Here is a 21867-nt window from a genome sequence, read left to right as displayed (position 1 = left end):
GGTCCCACCTACCCTACTGATTAGCACACATAGTCACTCTTGTGAGCTGTATGGTTGTTGCAGTTCTTGGCTGAAGCACTGCGGGATGAATTTTATACTCTTTTATTTGTACCTTGCCTTCCTCTGAGAAAGAACAGAACATGACTGAAATTAATGGAGTGAAACTGTGCAAGTCATGACAGTAATTCTAATGGATTGAAAGTAGTATGTTCATTTAAATTAAATTTCTTATGGCAGGATTTAGTGAGACCAGATATCTGTTGACGTAATGATAGTACTTTATGGTTGAAAAAAACATTTTTATCCTTCTGAGCCTTTGCTGGTAACATTAAGAAACACTGTACGTAAAGAAGTGCTGTTAAGAATAAAACCAAATCAAAAGGTAGACTTTGGAAAGTTATATTCAGAATAAAAGCTAAAATGCTTCTCTGGGTCATCCAGCCTAGCTATCATATATTATGGTTAATCTGTAAGCACAAAACTGAAGTATTGTGACACAGAAGAAGAATGCTTTGCAATGTTAAATAAAAGCTAGGACAAATGTATGTATGGTTTGCAGTGAAATGATCAAACCCCAGAAACGTCAGCTTTGTTTCAAGGTAGTGAGGTATGTATTCATGCAGATAAACTCGAGCTTTTTGACAAAGCCTCTAGGCACACTGCTTCAGTATGAATAAATAAAAGTAAGCCAAACGCATATTTAGGAACTATGGAGGTGGTATCTTTGAAAAAAATGCTTAAATGAAAGAGAAATATCCTATTTTTTTGAATACAATCTATTAAACTGTTTTTACTCTCTGATATAATCGTTACCATTCCTGTTCGTATGAAACTAGCTAACTGAAGATTTTCTTTCCTTTTAACTGATGTATCCACTCTGAGAGCATGTAACATTTAATTAGTAACTACATATTTATCTAATTTCATATGCTATAGCTCAAAGGGAAATGACTAGATATGCATGAAAATGAAAATACCTTCTAATTTTTTCTAGTCTGTTATGGCTGTTCATATTTAATAATATAGCAAAGTGAGACTACAAAACATGCTTTCCTGGCACCTTCCTTCCTTTTGGGGGTACTGTAATAGAGGAAAATTTAAAAAATACCCTCTAGTGAGCTTAAATAATGACTGTTTTCTTTGAATGCAGCTTTTTGACAGAGACAGTTTAGAGCCAGTCTTCAACCTGTGCGAGGTTTATGACCATAGTAATTGATACTCCAGACTCAGAAGGATACAGAAATGTTTATCAAGTGGTTAAAAGATGTTAAGCACTCATGATTAATTCAGTTTTAAATATTATGATGAAATACAATGATAAATTGATTGTACGGTAGTATAAATCAGGGATCACTTCTTATTCTGTAGAAGATTGCTGAATTATTATATTATTCACAATATTTCTTGGCAGGATGCCCACAAGGCAGGGTACCAAATGGTGGATGATCTGGGAAACACTTTATCCTTTACTAAACTGATAAAATAATACAATGAATAGAAGGAGAAGACTGCAAAGTGCTGAGTTACTATGGTGATAAAGGTGATATAAGGACTTCTATAGAATAGAAGACGATATAAAAGCACAGGGAATTCTTCTTATTAAATATGCACCAGTCAGGCTCTCTGCCTTGTGTTAGCTTGCTCACATGCAGTCTCATATATTCCATTTTTTAATGTCCTTTGGGTAATTACTTATTTATCTCATACAAATCATCTAAGTAAACACAGGTTTAATATAACTAGTTACTGAAGTTTATATACCTCTTGGGCTTTTAGTGTTGTCTGATTAGATTAAGGAGAAGAAAAACATACCAAAAAATCCTAGTTTTCTCAAGTTTCCCCTTAACTCCTATGATTAAGTCAGTAGTATGCATATTTAACAACACTTTGCTTTTCTGTGCACTTATATATGGTTGATCCATATTTACTAGATGTAAATTTTAATTAGATTATTTAATAACACTTTGCTTTTCTATGCACTTATATATGGTTGATTCATATTTACTAGATGTAAATTTTGATTAGATTAAAAACAGGGAAAGTGTAGACTCACACTGCATGTATTGAGCTCTTTTTGTAAAGACTGACCTAAGAACAACCCTGATGCCATAAGTGTAAACAAATCTGGGTTTTAATACTGATTCAGGTTTGAACATTTATCCTCTATATACAATTTAATTTAATTTCTTCTCATTGCCAGCACATTTCAAATTATAGCTGAGTTTATTCTCTGAGGTTGTATGTATCAGGAGTGGTGTCAGCGCATATAGAATAAACTGGTTGTCAGAAAACTGGGTCATGAAAAACATATATAATCCATTATTTTCACTCACAGTCTACTGAAGCCTACAGTCTTAGTCAGCAGACTAATGTGTCTGATCCGATTTCTCACCCTTCTTGCTCCCTCCTGTAAACAAATCAAATGGAGCAATTATTAAGTTACCATGATTCACAGATTGTACTCTTAGACTGATTCTCATTTCTCCTTTCTTTCAATACTTTTCAATCCCAGTTCTTCAGTTTCCTCTTAACTTTGGTGTAAATTAAGCTTTAATTTGCTTTTTCTAGCTCTGAGAAATTATTATCTTGTGTTATCATGTTTTCTAAATAAAAAATTGTCAAGCTTTTATTTATGTCTTTAAGAGTATTGCAACACGTCCATGTTCCTTGAAAAATATAGTCATATTGCAACAAACTTTCTAATCCTCCATATATACCTAAATAACAGCCTTTTCTTCATGTAATAATGAGAACTATGGCAATTTCAGAACTATCAATCAAATGACTGCTTAGAAGATCAATAAACGGTTATTCTACTAGTAACAAAAATAATATGGCAAGGTTTATTTTATCACTTTTGGACACACTTCAATGTGAAAATTAGCATTATGTAATAAAACACTAATATATAAATAAATGTACACTCACATTAAACTTTCATTTGTGGTACATTTAGCAGTAGTTCCATCATGATGAAGTAAAGAGAACAGATACATGGGCTTCTGTTTGACTTGGTTGAAGGCGTTGAAGGCATTGAAGGCAAGTATAGGGACAAAATATTATGTCCTGTGCTTTTTGACATGTTAGCATTATCGTAACTTTTCAGGTCTCTGTTTCAGCCTTCATTCTTCAGCTTCTAAACATTATACAGAAAAATAGCAAGTGAGATGACTGGAAATTAAATCCTTTTATTTCCATATGTATAACAACCTAATTTCCAGATAGAGAAGAAAACTTTATAGAATTCATCAAATCCTGTTTCATTAAATTCTCAGCTCAAACCTAGAGCTGCAAACACCTAATCTATGAAGCTGTGGGTGGGTACATGATTCACAGGATCAAGTGCTAATAAATCAAACTTTCTTTCCACTCAGTTTGGGAACTAACGCATTGCATCTCCTGTTCTTACTTTGCATGAAGTTCAATACATCAGGCTTTCTGAAGATGTACTACAAATGCTTAAAAACCAAAACTATTTCTTTTCAAGGCTAAATCACTGCAGTATAGCTCTCAAAACAGTTTTCAAAACTGATGAAGCTTCTGATAAATCAGAACAATTTCAAGTTTTTATGCTAAATTTTTATCAGTTTATGGCAATGGTGTTATTGAAATGTGTTCTGTTATTATGTGGAAGGAAAATAAATAGATGGATTACATGTCTAAGTGAAGGAAAAGCATACATTTTTGCATACAATACTAAACTTCTAACAAACAGTTACACCACTGAGCATTTGTTCTGATAAACAATCCTTTTAGCCAGCCTAGCTTCAGGCTTCTAGACACTTATTACCTCTTTCTTTGATTGGATTCTAGTTTGTTTACTAGGTTAAACTTTCTAATATGGATTAGCAGTGAAAGTGAAAAAAGTAAACAAATCATTATGCTCATGAGATTGCGAGGGACAAACACATTCATCATTTAAAGGACATACAATAGGTAATGTAGCACAGTGTGTGTCACAGGTACGGTAGGAAACAATTACTGTTAAATTTCACAAGCATACAGGCTCCCAACTGGCAACCCAACTTCTCGTTAGGATTTTGGAATTGTAGCATATTAATTTGTTGTTGTGTATTTATTAAAGCATGCTTTGCTATCATCTTGCCATCAGCTAGAATTATCTTTCAAATATTCACTTCCGCTGCATTCCTCGGGGACTGACACTGATGTTCATACAGACATTCAGTCCTACAGTTCTTATTTTAATGTATCTCCATCTGATTCTGGTGGTGGAACTGATGGAAAGAGTCGAATCAATAACATTATGAAATCATAGCTTCACAGAAAACATAGGCTGGAAATTACTCCAAGAGATCATCCACATTCCTGCTGTTAGGCAGCACCAACTCTGTTTGAGCTTCTATTCCTGCACCCCAAAAAATCTTCTGTCTTTCCACATAGGTAATGTGGGCTTTTTTAGTTTTTTTGCAGAGGCATCACAAACAATTCACAGCCCCAGAGAACCTCAATTGTGTTGCAAGCCTGTGACATTAAACCATTCCTGATAAATATTTGCCCAAATTGTTCTAAAAATGTAAGTCCAGTCTGTCAGTTTTCTCAAATAATTGAAGGCTTTATCATCTAGAAAGATTTCCCTTATGTCTGAAAGTTCTCATCTTTGCAGCAGACCAATAAAGGCAATCACGGCACAGCACTGTAAGTCAGCGGTATTTCAGAGAAAAGGTCTTGAGAAGCAATGAAGTGTTTAGCTTCCAGAACTACTAAATCCATGACGTCCCGCAGAGGTCATGGATTTAGTAGCACAGACATGGAGGACAGCTACACAATTCTGCTGGCTTTCAGACATGATCGTACAGCTGCCAAAATAAAACAGAGGACATCGGTTCCTTCCAGACAGGTCACTGAACAACCATGAAATAATAACAATTTTCATTAATCACTGACCTGGTGTGTATTCCAACCAATAATCTAAAGGGGATGGATCCTATAATATATTCCTAATAAATGTAAAGGCCCCAGTTCCTGAAGTATTTGATCTTCTTCAGTAAAAAAATAAGATAATCTTATAAGAGCATATGGGGAGGTTATCCAATTAATACTTTTATTAATAATTCGTTCCTTTTAAAAGATGAAAGATAGATGTTTGTCCAATCATTATTGCTTCTTCTTGAAAGTAGAGGTAGGTCCTGTATTTTGAGAGTATGTATTTTTACATTACTTACAGATCAGATCAACAAGGTCTGGATGTGGTAAGCTGTACTTCTTGCCCTGACATCATCTAGAAGAAAGAAAATTAACCAGTGGTACAACAAAATTCAGTAATTTCAACTCAGGGCAATCTCACTAACTGAAGATTCACTGGAACATGTCTGGAAATTCCTTGGTTTACAGCTTTGATGTTGGGCTTATCTCTCTCAAGGCCACAACACACTTTTTGGTTCTTAAATTCATTAATGTGGCACTTCGGCTCAAAAAATTCGCAGGCTGAGACTGAGGGGTGCTCAAAGGTTTCAGTGAAGGAAATTACTCTTTCTATTTTGCTGTGTTATTAGCCTTCTTCCTTAAGTATCCTTGACCATCCACTTTCAGAGACAGGAGTTTTGGTCTTACCCAATGCACCTCTTTATACATATCTGTGGTCAACATGTTTGAAAGTCAGGTCATGGTTTAGCTACAAAATATGGATGGAGAAGCCTTGGTTAAGTCTTTGAATCTTTTGAATACCTGCCCCTGGTCTTTAGGTCAACTGACCCCTGTTTACAGGTTAGTTTCCCCCATGCATCAGGAATATTATCACAGTGGAGATTGCCTTTTAATCAGCCCCCCAAACCATACTTTTTTGCTAGCTGCTTCTATGGCATCATCTTTTTTAGAGAGATTTCATTCTCTATGTCTCAAGCAATCGGTTAGTACTAAATAAGAGGACGCAATGATCTTCTAAGTGTCTTCCATCAACCTACTGAGAAACTGTAAGAGGTTTTATAACAGTTTTTCCCTGTCTTCAGGGGAGGAGTTATTTGAACTTTAATCTTCCTTCTTTGTACCAACTCAGTTTTCCAGAAACAAATACACAAAAACTGAAAAATAGTCTGTCTTTGAAAATGTTGTTTTTAAAACAGAATCACAAAACAAAAAGCAGTTGGGGCTGGAAGGGTCCTCTGCAGTTGCCTAATCCACCCTCCCTGCTCAAAGCAGGGTCATCCAGAGAAGGATGCCTAGTTTATATAAAGTGTGTTTGGAATTTCCCCAAGAATAAAGGCACCGCATCCTCTCTGGGCACCCTGTGCCAGTGTCTGACCACCATCAGTGTAACAAGGCTCTTCAGTGGCAATAAAGCTAATCCCCAAGCCTAACTATGGCCAAATTTCTCTTGAATGCAACAGGTGTTTTGCCTGAATTAGTTTTGTAGAATTTACCTTTATGTTCCCAAAACTTTGCATTAAATACACAGGTAAATAAAAAATATCCTGAAAAATATGTAGACTCCTATTAACTCCTAATCTCTGAAATAAATTAATGGATTTTCAAAAAACCAAATTAGTAAGAGGCAAAAAAATAAAATAAAATGTTGCTGGACCTTTTTCTGAATACCACCATGCTGCACCATATGCCAAATACGTACAAGTGTGCTCTATTTTGTTTGGCATGTATCAGAAGTTTTAAGCAGCAAAACCTGAAAAATTCCCCAGTCCATTCAAAACTATACCTTTCAAATCTTTGTACAGCATGTTATTTTTCACCAGGAAGGTAGTATCTGTATTTCAGATACTTGTGGAAAAAAATTTCCCTGTAATTTTTAATTTGTCTGAGACTTCGTGTTGGCCAACAAAGCTCTATAAATGCAAATTTGTTTACATCACAAGAGTTTAAAAGAACGTGAAACTATTGAGAAAGAAAAATTTCATCTACAGGTAGACTATCTTCTGTCTGCCTTTTTTTTTTCAGTGACTCACAAATAAATTTTTGTATGTTGTGGAATTTATTTTTTTTAACTGTTTAATGGGTATTAAACAAGACATCTTATCCATCTTGCTACTCGACAAAAACTCCACGATGTATATATAATCTTTCATTGCCATACAATAAACTCCACTGATCTTAGTATAATACTTTACTTATCTGTTTTTTTACAATAATATTTTTTCTTGCAGTCAAAGCAGAAGTAATTATAATGAATAACAATTTCTTAATAATAATAACAATAATAATTTTAATAAATTCACTACAGTTATATCTGTTGAGCTGGTGAAAAATTTCAATTAATATTGATTTTTTAAAATAAAAATAATCTCTTAGCAATGTGGATATCTCTCCTGTGGCTGTTTTCTTCCTAAATTCCATATTCTAGACAAAGTATGAAAATCAGAAGATGAAACAGAAAGTTAGAGCCCTGCGTATATGCCATGGACCTAATTCACCAAAAATTTTATTGACATTAATAATTCCCATAGAGATAATTGAAAAATTAACTGTTACAGAAGTCCAGTTAATTTCAATGGGAATTTTGCCATGGCAAAATGGGGTCTAGGGGAACAGTTCAATACAGTAATTTAACATAACTAGAGACATAACTGAATTCATTTTCTTTTCTGAATCCTGAAAGTTTACAGATACCACCAGAAATTAGTAATTAGCTTTCAAACAGTTAAACATGTCATTTTCAAATCTGAATAAATATGTTTCATGATGGGAATGCTTATTTTAAATATTTCAAGAAGTTATACCATACTTTTAAAGTACAGGACAGTATAATTTTCAAGCACAGGAATTGTCACTTCAAGGTTACTGGGAGAAAAAGAATATTTGACATCCCTTTCCTCACCACACTGTGGATATTGTCAGCCAGGCTACAATCCCAGGCTTTCCTGGAATTCTGTATGGGCTACTTCATAGATATAAAAGCCTTTCCTTAAAGTTTAAAGGATTTAAGGCCAGCTAACACAGCCAGCAGAAATCAAGATTGTGACTCCACTCAAATTGCAGTTGAGCTTGGTGAGGATATCGACATCAGCCTTACTGGGAAAGCATCTGAGAGGCACTGGGAGCACCTCTGTCCGCACTTACAACAGGGATGTTTTAGAGACTTCCAAAGGTATTTCTTTGACTAATAGTGATTAACTATGCTTAGGAAAATACACGTTTTGCAACTTCTTGTGCACAGTGTTTTTAAAGTCATGCCCATGGTGCCATACTCTTTGGCAGGCATATGTACTGACACCACTGAAATCCAAATGCCCTTTAAAATTAAATAAATACCAGTATCAATATAGTCCTGGCAAGGACTCTTATGTAGGAAGAGTACAGTTGAAGACTGCACAGCATTTATTGGTTTAAGAAAGGTGAAATGAGAGGATTTCTTTGCAGAATATTTGCTCTTTTAGGTAAGTGAACTACTGAAGTGAACAGTTGCCTTCAGCCATTCTTTCTTGCCCCTGCCAAGCATCCAAGATAGATGAGAGGCCTGGAGTAGTGGCAGCAGGTAGGACTTGCATTCCTAAAGCAGGATTACCAAGATTGATCTTTGTTGGCTGAAAAACCAAGAATTTTGGCACACACGACAGCACACACAAAACCCAAAGGTTCTGATATCATTTTTCATTATATGACAGAGTGAAAGTTCTTCAAAAGGAAAAAAAAGAGAGGGAGCTACAGGCCCACGTGGTAATGGAACCTCCTATACTTCCAAGTACCACCACAAGGCTCTGGGATAAAGGGCTTTCTCGACAGGGGCTTTCTTGACCCAGTCTTGTGCTGAATTAAAAAAATCTCTAAGATGTAAGCTTTATAGAAATAAATGCATATTTGCAAAGCATGAATGAGCATGGAATGAGCACTCTCCAATTTAAAAATCCCAGAGTAATTTTCCTAAAGTCCCAACTAGCTCGAATTAATATGCCTATCACATAAAAAGTGATACCAGATGCTTATAATTAGGAGGCTTAGGTAGCTGGGTCTGCTCTCACCTAGTGAATTTAAAATCTAAGATGATGTTTTCCCAATATTACATTTTCAAACAGGTACAGAAACAAAACAAGGTTTTTTCACAAGTGGTCTTACAGTTTCAGTTTCATTATCCAGTTTTAAGCTTTCCAGCCAAGAAAGTTTTCAACAGACTGATTAAACTGCTTCCCAGTAAAACTAGTCATCCCTTTTACAAAGCATACATGCCATGATTATGAACTCCTGGGACTAAGCTCCGACCATATGTTCAGGAAAGGCACAAGTTCCTGGGGCTGGATGCAGCCACAGTGGTGACAGCAAATCTGTGTGTGACACTGAGCATATGTGCTGCCTATAATGTATATGCTATGACTGTTCTCCCTTCCATGCCCTGGTAAATCCATCATTACATTCAAGCCTGTGTATTTCCAAAGGAGTGGTCCACATGGCCCCTCAGTATTCACACCAAGCACAGTGGTTTGCTTCAGGAAAAGCAAGTGCATGGTCAATCATTTGTGAGGACACTCCATTCCCTGAGTTTTAAGCTTTACATTTTCAATGGCAACAGAGCTAATTAACAAACCTCATCTTGGCAAAATTTCTCTTGAATTCAATAGGAGTCTTGCATGAACTATTTTTGTAGAAATTGGCCTTATGTCCCCAATGCTTTGCATTAAACTTTACAGTGTTTCTTAAACCAAGTTTAGAGCTACCAGCTGCACTGTGGCATCCATCAGCAGAGGTCTGTGGAGCTCCCCTCCAGTCCATGGCATGCCACAGGGATGTAGCCACCCTTGCAAATGGAGCTGGCATTCAATCCGCAGCTCTTAAAGTAGCTATGGGGTATGTCTGCATCTCTGCTACTGAATAAAATGGGTCAGACACCATTCTCTGACCCTGAGGACAAGTGACATGGTATGGCTTGCATCTGTATGGCTAAAAACTTATCTTCCCCAAAGCAAGGCAGCACTGTCCGTACAGCCCACCAGGACAGCCCTAGGCTATCCACAGGCTGAGCCCAAGCACTTTCTGGGAAAACGATGCCTGCCATGGACCAAAATGATATCAAGTAGTGCACTAGCATTAAATGCTGTAGATACCCACAAGACCAGAGACTGAGCTTCAGCCCTGTCCCTGTTTAGCTCACTAGCACCAACAAAGCCCAGAAAAGTCCAAACAGTGGAGGAAAACACTGCCTGTGAAATGTAGTCTGGAGGAATTGCTGATATCAATTTACTTGTACGCAACCGTGCAGATTTGTTAGTAAGCTCCAGATTCTTTCAGTTGAAGCTAAAAGCTAATTACGTGTGTGTTTATATAAAAGTTATATGTGACATTGAAGAAATTAAATATTCATAATGACAGCATGAAAGAATTTCATTTATGCTTAAATGAAATGTTTAAAAATAAATGAACAATGTATTCTAAAAATTAAATACCTGTTTTCTCCAACCATGCCCCATAGCTTAGTTAAACAATTGGGAATGCTTCATTTTAATTTTGTGCATTGATTTCAGATGGCATTAATAAAATATTTCCTTTTACGGTAAATTATTAATAGAATTTGTCAACACTAACACGCATCTGAAACCTCACAACCATTCAATGTACCACCTCACCAAGGAATCAACAAGAATATTTCCCAAACGGGCTAATGACAGGCACTTTTGATAAAAATCTGCATTTTTCATCATACAAGAAATTCTAAATTCTTCCAGAGCACTCCCCTCTGCCCAGAATGAGCCCAGTCACATGCGTTTCTTTGACAGATGAGTTCTCTGTTTTTCATTGGATTCAATAGTGTTTGTGGGAAAGAGCACCAACCAAAGACAATAGCTGTGGCTGTTCTTTTATATCACTTAGCCTGCAATACTTACATTCATAAGCGTTAAATTGGAATTGCCAATATTAACTTACCAAAGAGCTGGCGGAAAAGGTTTATGCGCTATTTATCCTCAAGGGTGCAATTCAATCACAGCCCTGTAAAATGTCACTGACCCACTTCATCAATTATTGAAGGCAGGCGTGGGAGCTTTACATTCCTCCTGATTGTACCAGCCAAATATATCTTCCTTTTTATGTGATAACCAGACTGCTCAAAAAAAAAAAATAAATTGTAAGCTTCTTTGCATTATAATAATTAAAACTCTACTTCTATTGCACTCAACTTAGATTTAAGGAAAAGGTGGCCATGAAATAATTACATTCTGATAGACCTGTTAATAGCAAACCATATAAATTGTTGGGACAGTATCAGCTACAACTATGAAATACAGCTGACAAACTTTAGAAGAACCATAAATGGCTTAATTTGAGAGTTTGTTATTTGAAAGAGATATTGCAAGGTTTTATAACTTGTAAGATAACAACAGTATTTTCTGGTCAGGTAGGCAGGTATTTTGTGAAGCATACATGCCTCTAAGAGGAAATTCTGTTGATTGCTTGCTTTCCAGTGTAATACTGTTTTACAGAGGTTCATCATTTATTATTTCATAACATATTTTCATGTTCTGATTTTTTGCTTCCAGTTTTCAAAATGCTTTTAAAATTCAAATTCAATAACATTAAAATTCAATGAATTCTTTTCAAATGCTGATTACATTGAGTGAAAAATTACAAAATGTGAGATACACTTCATGTAATTGAAATACAGTCAGTCTGCCTGGGGAATACATTTCTTGAGGAAGTTACAGCAAAAAATAAAAATAAAAATCTCTTGCAGTTAAATAATCTGCTTCTGCCAGCTGGACAGTAAAAGATATTTCAATACGTCCCAATGCTTTTTGTTCACCGTACCTACTGGAAAGATCACACATTTAGGTAGCATTCATTTTCTGTAATTTTAGCATCTCAAAAGTAAGATTTGTAGTTCACGTTAATCATTGACACTTCAGAGAAAGACAAAAAGCATCTCTAGAGGGCAATTAATTTCCTTCTATGACAGATGTCATTCTGTCACTCAGTGGTTATTCTCTCATGTTGGTTATCTGCTGCATAAAACTGATCTCAGAGACATGATGGATATCATCTTCTTCCATGCCCAATTTTTCTTTTCATGTGTGACTTTCCTTCAGCTGCACATGACTCTGAACATGCACCTTGTGAAGTGTCTAAAAAGTCATGGCAATCAGCAATATAGCTAGTCTGGCCTCCTTTAACTGGCCCTGGAAGGCTGTCCATAAGGAATAGAAAAGTGCTTTCCTTGATGCAGCTCTGGGGTCACTTATGTGATCCTGAGGAGGCAAAGAGTTATATTGCTGATGGAGCTGCTTCAGACAGGTGCAGGACATTGCATTGCTTTCATGAGTCTGAGATACAAAGTTGTCTTAGCCCCATGGTATGCAAAGTGATGATTATGTAAGTTTCTTCAGTTAAAATATCTGTTTCTGAAAGAAAATTAATACCGGGGGGTGGGGGGGGGTGGGGGGGTGGAGGTGGGAAGAAAGGAAAGAATGAATAAAAGAAAGGAAAGAATGAATAAGCAGTGATGTATTTGTGGCTGACATTGATAGAATAGTAGGGATTTTTTTCCCCATTGGCAGTTAGGCAAGATGTTCAACAGCAACTGTTAGAATAAAATTACTGTTCATTGATCAGATGAGAGAGTTCTCACTGCTTCACTGCTACATATTCAAGCAGTGGGAGGTTACAGTAAAGAAAAAAAATGTTGTTTCACTGCTACATATTCAAGTAGTGGGAGGTTACGTTAAAGAAAAAAAAAGGGGGGCATTAAATCCTCTGGGTAAAGGATAGTAAGTGAAAAAAAAGAATGAATTTAATGCACATATTGTGAAAAGTAGTGACACTGTTCTACATCAAATTTGGACTGGCTGATCATAATGGTAACTTCTGATGTTACAGTCATGTGTAACTATATAATTGTCTATAATATGTCCAAAATATTTTACATATTTTACTGGGATAAATATTTCTGTCTACTTTAATTCCAATAATTTTTGTATTTTTAATAAAAACATTTAGAACATGCTTTGCTTTATTAAAAGCTTTATGAACTTTTCAAAAAGAGGTGACAGTAGAAAAGCAGGGTTTTTTCTCTAGAACTAAGGTTTAACATTTCTAATTGCATTGTAGATACTAACATATTTATGTGAAGCGAAGTAACTAACGCAGCTTGGCTGTTTCAGATCTTGGTATATAATTAGAAGGAATCATTTCTAAAGGACAGTTTTCACTTTCGCAAAGCTTCTCATACTATCAAAACATCCGCCTTGAGAAACTATGGAAAGAAACCCTCCCTTGGAAGTTAGAGGGACACTAATAACAGTATTGAAAGCTACAGCATGCCATTGAAGTGTAGGACCTCTTTCAAAATTATTTTGAGTGAGGGCAAAAAGTAGCTAAAAGAGTTAAAATAGGCCATCAGTAGCTGTAATGAAAATGCAGGGGCAAAATACAGGTCTTTCTTGTCTTATTTCCTTCTAGAAAAGAAAATCCATGATAAGCAGGGATAACAATTTTGGGAATTTCATGTTAGCCATTTCAGTGGGCAGAAAGGAGGGTAGTGAAAATCCATCTCTGATTACCCTTCCTTTGATGTCTCTTTCATCTGTCATTAACAATGGGCACTGTTCTCAAAGTTGTCACCATCTCTGCTCTTGAAGATCTTTTTCTGAAAAGGGATCATTGTGGCAAAACCTCCATCCCATGATAGAGACAAGCTTAGCCTCACTACACTTGCAGAGCCACCATTCCTCTGTTATGAATGCAGTGGTTTCACAGGTGTTAGCACCTGCTCAGGACCACCGAGACACCACATCTCCCGAGTTCCTGTGCCTGGAATGGAGCTGCGGGCAGCAATTCCCACTCAGTTCCCTATAGCTGTGAGGTGCAGGCAACAGCTTAAGCTGTCAAAAAATGTGAGCTGCCCACAGAGGACCCTGGAAGTGGAAACAGTGAGTTATAGCTGCTCAGCTGACAGGTGTTAACTTGTTAAAGCAAGCTGTTATGTATCAAAGTTGTATTACATCATCTAGTTCACCACTCAGTTGAGTGGGCTTGTTAAAGATGCACAGAAATGTAAAATATGATTAAAAATGGTGTGCTGAACACTGTCTTATACCTAAATAAAAATCAGTACCAGGAAGCAATTATCTTCAAAATTCTGTCAATGTCGCATTTTCCTTCACTGTTAAGATCCAAGTATAAACTCTGGCCTTTCTTTAATTGGATGCACCACACAGGCAGTTAAGAAAAGCCAGCACAGAAAACTGAAGAGGGGGCCTGTCGCCAAGGAGAAAATGTAACTGACCAAACTACTTTTAAACTGCTTTTAACTGCTCATTTATGCACATGGTAAATATTTACTATCTATAAAACAGGGATAGTAGAAGTGCAGGTAGTCTAATAAAAAGTTTGGGGTTAGAATGAGGTAAAAGATTTGGGCAAAGCATATGAAATGGCAAAGCAGACACGAGAGGCAGTTGTTTAGAGCCTTTAAATGCTGTGGGAAATTGGAGGTACCTGAGACAGCAGCAAGCAATGCTATCTTTCTACCTAGTCACTGTGTTGTGGTAGTTCAGACTTTTGAAGTGATGCAGGTGCATTAGTGCAGGTCTGCTTTGAGGCTATTTAGACCTGCCTTTGAGCTAATGAGTTTGGAGTGAACGTTGCCCTAACACAATTCCACAACTTCTAGTATCAGTGCTGGTTTATTTAGAGCTATGAGAAGGATATCTGCCTGATACACCACCAGACCTCAGGCTTCGTAGTGCAAGTATCACCATCAGCTGAGGAGAGCTGTTCTGGACGTCATAGTAATATGATATGGCAAACTCCCTCCAATGCCGTACGACTTGCAAATCCCATTTCTTTTATACTTTTAATGCTGGGAACATGCATCCCTGAAATCTGAAGGACTTATTTAATGCTTTTATACAGCCTAGTGTATGGGGTGACATATAGAGATGTGAGTAAAATGTATCAGTGAGTGATGTAAATGAAACTGCATATTGTATTTGAGGGCTTAGAAGATCCATTTTAACTGATGACAGCGCCTTTAGTGCATCAAAGTTCCTCACTGAAGTTTTCCATCAACTAGAATAAGAAACAAATTATTGAAATTTTTTTACATTCTTAGCTCTGACTAAGCATTTGCTTTTATTGATCCCAAAGATCTAGCAGCATGCAGTCACCAAACAAATAAAAGGAAGAATCACTTCTGAGTGTGTTTCCAGACACTTGATGAATCAACATTATTATTTGTAGCATGTCCTAAGAGTATGCAGTGCTTTACAATGTTAACAGCAAATGATTTGACTTTGCCCATAGCATCCAGCTGAAAGTGAGAAGCCTGATGTTGAACTCTGTTGGCATCAGATAAACCATGAAAAGAGAAGGCATTCTGTATGTAACAAATGAACGTAGTCTTGTTAGCTAGTGGGAAAAAACCCACAGCTTCTGCTTGAATGCTTTTTCAAATTATTTCAAAGCATTACATCAAGCATTTGAAATTGCATAGGATGCAAAGAAATGTAACAAAGGATTTTTAAAGTGAAAAAACAACTTTTATGACTTAAGATACATGATCATACAAGATTGTAAATTTATTTGGATGGTTTGATTAAATGCAAGAAACTGAGCTCCGTAAGATTTCAGTGGGAAGATGTTTTAGCATATAAAAAGTGAAGCCCTTTCAGGCATAAGGATTTTGTCATACACATTTTATTAACCTTTGATGTCTTTTATAAAACATGGCTAAGAACTTTAAGGGTTCCCTGAATCTAGATATTAATTTAATTAATTTGCTCAGTTGATACTTTGAATAATCCATTGACTATGTTTCTGACATAACTGTTGAAAAAAAAAAAAGTCATTGCTATCTTTATTCTACCTTCTGCTATCCTTTTCTTAGAGGCTAAAGCTTACTTTGATTTTCTGTCTACTTTAATTTTTTCTATTATTATAGAACTTCGATAGCTGAGTAAAACAACTCTTACTGGGAAAAATAGATCAGAAGAGGAGGTCTACTTAACATTCCTAATCTGTGCTTGTCCATAACTGAGAAGATTCCACCTGGACTTCATTAGAGCAACAGAAAGCACCATGTCTCCTTGCAGGTCCCATTCTGTGCTCTGCACCATTGGAAGCAAGGAAAGCAGAGCTACGGTCCACTGCTGTAAGGTACCTTTGCCACTCCACTAGTTTCTGAGGTGCCCTATTCAATCAATCCTTTTGAGTCCCACAGAAACTACACACTGGGATCTCCATACCTTCCTGGTTCAGAGCAACTGGTTCTTGCACGCAGGAAAGTCTGCAAACAAGTTTTCCTGAAAGTGCATGTAGACAATACATATTACTCAGGAAGCCTTTACATCTTCATTTGGATTAACTTCACCTTAGGAAGAGATTTATATTGTAAACTGTTAACTACATATTTTTCTCTGCTATTGGCCTAGACAGAAGGTGTCAACCCCAAACCAGTTCATCCTGCTTACAAAGCTGCAAGCAATTTTTATAATACATTTTTTACATTAATCTGACTCTGTATCAGGCATGAATCATGGATGGATTAAACTAATCTGCCACAAGTTCTTAATGGTGACAGAGAAGAGAGAGTGAGGAGGGGGTCATGGGGGAGGGTGAGAAGTTCAGTTGGTTATCCAGAAATATGAGGCTGAGACAGAAGTTGGATAGATTAAACAACTTGCATCAGAAATGACAAAACAGTCTTAAAACTAATAAAAAATTAATATTAGAAAATAAAAGAGAAAGGAACTTAAAACAGAAACTCAAGGAAAGCAACGTTAAAGAGATACAAAAAAATAGAGGGCACTGAGTAAGATAATAAAGGAACAGTCAGAGTGTCGGGACAAGATGAAAAGAATGAAAGCTCAAAAAATATGAGCAGGGAAGAGAAAGTAAGGAACGTTGCCAAAGGAAGAAACAAAGATTAAAAAGAAAATTTCTGACTTCTCTGTGTCATCATTTAAAACTACAGTAAAAATGATGAAATTGGAGTTTAGGGGACCTCTAGCAATGCAGTGGAGAGGATCAAGAAGGGAACAAAGGAAGCAGCAGGAAAGAGCAAAAGTTAAAGAAATTTGAAAAAGAGTAACATGGACTAGTGCCTAGTATATATGTGTCATTGTGGAAATTTGTATGTGATATTTGCATCCACCCCATAAAAGCAAGGTGGGAAAAGCCTCTCAAACCTACAAAGTTGTCATGAATCTCACCATAGGAAAGTCTCTACGTTAATTTCAGAATTTGTGTCTGCCACCTCAGGCCCTCTGTTTTCTTACTAACACCACTTACCTTGCCTTTCTGTTGGCCCTAAAAGCCATTTTCTCTACACTTTCTTATGGTAAGAACGTAGGAACTGATATCATTGAGAACATTTCTATCTTTACACTGGAAGTTACACTACAGCTTACAAAAAGTTTCCTAAAATGTGTTTTTAACAATGGAAAATAGTTGAGTTTTGGCTGGCTTCTTAAAGTGGTTGGTTGTGTTTCTATGCAAATCAATATAACATAACCTATTTTTTTCCATCTGTGAAGTCATTTGTTATTCACAAAAACAAAACTTGATTAAAGGTATGATACAATGTGATTAGCAAAGCTGATTAATGTGTCATATATGGGCCCTTCCTCATGGGATAACATTGCAAACTAATACATTTTAAGAGCTATTAGCTACTTTTTAAAAATATACAGATAATATTCAAAGTTGATAGCTAGGATCAGTAAGTATTTGAATCCCCATATTCTTAAAAAAGAGGTAATTATATCATAATATCTGCAATCCCTTTGTGATATTTTACATAGTTTATATGCCACCTGGTGGTCAAATATCTGATGGATTCCTAATGGGTGAAACAACCTTGTAGCAGCTGCAGATTGTCTCAGGTGTAAGATGGATACTACAGTTGTGCAATCTCTGTTTGGTGCCTGGAGTACCTCCTCCCCCTCTTCTGCACTAACCTTGGTGTCTGCAGAGTTGTTTCACTCCTTATTCTCACTCCTTTCTCCAGCTGCAATTTGTTGTGCAGGGTTTTTCCCCCGCTTCTTAACTACGTTATCCCAGAAGCGCCACCACCATTGTTGATGGACTCAGCTCTGGCCAGCAGTGGGCCCATCTTGGAGCCAGCTGGTGTTGGCTCTGTCAGACACATGGGAAGCTTCTGGCAGATTCTTACAGAAGCCATCCCTGTAGAGCTCCCCACCACCTCACAGGAAAATAAAAATAAAAAAAAAAGCTTGCCACACAAACCCAATACAGATTCCATCAGAGAGAAGGATGTTTTATTATACCTGATGCAACTTTGTGTATCATTTGCCTACCTCTGGTGTTTTCCTCCTGGAGACTTAAGTGTGAATTACACTGTACAGCTACATATAGTTTACTATAACCTGTGAGTTAGGTTATAGGTGGGCTAGGAAAAGGTTGGAGACTACACTAATACATATCAGAGTGATGCAGATGAAGTTGGGATCACACAATTATATCTGTGGTGGCAGTAGGTTTTCTTTTTATACACAACTTGCTTGACTGGATGATGTCTAGGACAATTTTTTTCTCTTGTCCTGTTTTCTTTGTTGATGTTTGCTTGGATGCTGATAGCCTTAGGGAATAGAATTTGGGATAGTGGGAGACCCTCAAATTAATCTGGGAATGTGAGACATACTAGGTCCTAAATTTGAGCAGTGCCAGGGATTTTAATTCTTTCCAGCCCAGTGTTGACCTTGTCACATATTTAGGGAAAGCTATGTTGGTTATTGTAAAGCAATGAAGAACTAAAGTTCAGTGATGAACTTCATATGTTTGAAGGTTTTCAGAATAGCTTGCTTTAGCTGGGGAATATTGTAGTGTTTAATTTACTTTAACATATTCATTTGTTAACGTTTAGGTATGGCAGTGGCAAATAAATTAGTTGTAGTACAGCCTCTTCCACTGTAGACAATTAACCTTTCCTGCAATATTTAGAGACACGATAATATGTCTGGATAGCTAATTCCCTGTCTTCCCACACAAAATCAGTTCTGCACTAAATGGAGATACATAAAATATTTTTAATTTTCAGTGAGAACCTTGGGAAAGTATGCTAAATATAAGGTCATTGTGTTATTCTCCTGTTCTTTCCAGAGTAGAATAGAACCAGTATCCTGACTTTGAGTTAGAACTGTTAGAAAGTGTCCCTGGAGCCACCTGTTTTTTTGCTGTGAAAAGCACGTTGAATTAGGATGGTCACATTTAGCCAAAAGAGGAATGCATATGGAACGAAGAGATAACTACATGGCTGCTGTGGGAAGTTATATTAAGTTTGTGACTATTTCATGGTAGCAGCTTCTATTAGCAGACTCACTATGATCTCATGATCTTCAGCTAAACTACAAAGGATTGAGAACTTGGAGGAAGCTATAACTGCAGGCTGGAAGTGGCTGGCCTAAAATCAGTCGTCTCTTTCATATTGGTCAATCTTCTGATATCAGCTCTCTCTCAAGCCTTTCTGCTCCCTTCAGTTCACTCTAACTTTATAATGTGGCACTTAGCCTTTTTTTTTTTTTTTGAGTTTTACTAATGTTGGAAAATTTATACCTATTTTTAAGCTGAAGATGAAAACAATTGATCCAAATATTTCCACCAATTTCCTTATGTTTCTCTTACAAGATGCTTTCAAGGTAAGTTGAATCTGCTGACTCTCACACACATATGGCACTACTACTCCAGATGCCAACGGCACAAGTCACCACTGTGGTCTTAATCTGATAAAAATGGTCTGTAACAGACAGCTAAAGTCTAAGATAAAATCAAACCTGTCACTAGAGAACAATCAGTGACCCTCATCAGGGGCTTGGCATGTACATCAGACATACAGTTTTAACACTGAGTTCCCTGTTCTCTCCAATAACTCCTGTAAATGTATGTTGCAGGTGATACTGCAGGCAGAGTTGATGTTTAGCCCTCCAAAGGAGGCTCAAGATTAACTTGGAAGTGTAGAATTTGGAGACTGAAATCAAAGGCTTCATGCAGATCATGGTATCCACATTTCATTTGGACTGAGAAGCAGCTCATAGTAAATGTCTGCAGCAAAAGAACAGTGCGTGACTGCTCATGCAGGTGTCTCATTACTGCATAGGACTTCATGGCACTTGAGGTAAATGAAAAAAACCTGAAACTTTATACTAGTTTTACCTGAACTAGCCACTGCAACATACATTCTCAAGGTTTCTGATTAAGCTCTTGTTCTGCCTGTCACAGTGTATTGCTCAGTTGTTTGGTGTAAGCAGCATTATACCAAAATGAGGACACCATAATCACTCTCACCAAAGCTATGGGTAGTGCATTAAGCTTCAGTTCTTTAACTGCCATGTTAAACTGTTTCCTTGTGAATGTTATACAGCAAACATTTTGGGATATCCAGAAAATTATGGACAAAATCAAATTGCTACTCTGTGATGGCACAAAGAATACCAACTTTTTGCCTCAGATATTTCTCATGGTACAAGCGATGGAATGAAACACAAAATAAGGAGTTTACTTGTGATTGCAGAGGAGTACTGCCAGGATTTACCTTACCTCAGTGATACTGGATTACACTTAACTGTGTCCAAGCAAATCACAGCCTACGTGGTTAATGTCCACATAAATGAAAAGGCTTTACCTGCTTTACCATGAATAATTGAAATTTCAGTTTGTTACAATAACAACAAAAAATACACTGTGCAGGAGGCATCAAAGGCATTAATAAGGCATCTCTGTACTCCATTGAATTGTTCAGTAATTTCTATGTAGATACATAAATTTCTTTTGATGTCATAAAGTTTAATATTGATATAGCATCCCTGGTTTCTCAGTATATTGGCTTTGTTGTCAGACCTGTAGTATGTTAGTAGAGCTCAGAACAAAGCAGAAAATTTGCCTGATGTGCACTGAATAGCACAAACATGAGGCACATGTTCTGATGAAAGATAAAAAAACCAGGAGAAAATGAAATCAGTTCAAATAAACAAGAGTGAACATGGGGTTCACTATTAACCTGTACCTTCATAGATTTGTAATATTCTTGTTGAGACAATCACAAAAAAAACTTAATTCAGTTCTACTTATTTTAATACTATTATTAATTTTAATATTACCTAATAATATTATTAATACTGGATATAACTAGTCTTGAAAATGAGAAGTGAACATATTCTTCTAAACCATTCATCCCCATTTTTTATTACTTCTTGTTTTATCCATCCCTACACTCCCAAAGCCTGTACATAAAAGGAAAAAATGTCTATAGGGATAGTTGTTTCCACATCCTACTCACCCCCCACTTTTCTCCTAGGTGTAGCAACAGGGTAGGTAATCTACTGGGATCTCAGCACTATATACATACTAAAAGGAGCAGAGGCATCTGGTGATGCTCATTGTTCAAGGGCCTCTTTGAAGTCCAGGCCAGAAATCATGCAAAATTTACTCCTGTAACACATAATTCTTGGTATAACTAAGCTTTGCTATAATATTTTAACTTTTATGAGTTTATGAAGAAACACCTGTCTGCAATTCTATGAACAGTTGGCAGAATAAGCCATTTTCAGCTGTTGTGGATGACAAAATAAAGTTCCACTGCAACAATAAGGCTAACAAATGGTTGAGCAAACTGACATTTTGACACCCAATTTCTCTACAGGCTTAGTGCAGCGTCAAAGATAGATCTGGTAACAGTTCAGAATTAAAATTAAGTTATATTAAAATAAGTCTGTGTTCTTGATGGAGGTAACTTATCTAAAGAAACTGTTGCTCTATCGTTTGCCATATACCACTATGTCAAGAATTTGCCTGTGACAGAACCAAAAAATTAGAGAAGGGGATGCTTAACTGAGACAGCTCTGGCAAAAAGCTGCCTCCAAAAAGAAAAGGTCCACCATCAGTGACCTAAGCAAAAAGACAGTGGAAAAGGCAAGTAAACTGCTTTATTAGGTCTTAGCAACTAAGATTATTTTTAAAGTGCATAAT

At 36.6% G+C, this 21867-nt stretch overlaps 1 long non-coding RNA gene across 2 annotated transcripts in view; it reads right to left on the bottom strand.

The window, feature by feature from the left end:
* Positions 1–770: 770 nt before the first annotated feature.
* The window catches only part of LOC121090614, a 54548-nt gene continuing 33451 nt past the window's right edge, over positions 771–21867 (bottom strand). Inside the window, exons 5-6 of one of the 2 annotated variants that reach the window (XR_005828627.1) lie at positions 10819–10993; positions 771–2407 (exon numbers count right to left, since the gene is read on the bottom strand). This is a non-coding gene — a long non-coding RNA (uncharacterized LOC121090614). Of the gene's footprint in view, positions 2408–2847; positions 4818–10818; positions 10994–21867 lie in introns of those variants that run through there. The other variant, XR_005828628.1, reaches the window with a different exon arrangement.

The sequence above is a fragment of the Falco naumanni genome, chromosome 6, assembly GCF_017639655.2.
Source record: "Falco naumanni isolate bFalNau1 chromosome 6, bFalNau1.pat, whole genome shotgun sequence".
Taxonomy (NCBI): domain Eukaryota; kingdom Metazoa; phylum Chordata; class Aves; order Falconiformes; family Falconidae; genus Falco; species Falco naumanni.
The sequence above is the reverse complement of the archived record's forward strand: the minus strand, read 5'-3'. Positions and strand labels throughout refer to the sequence as shown.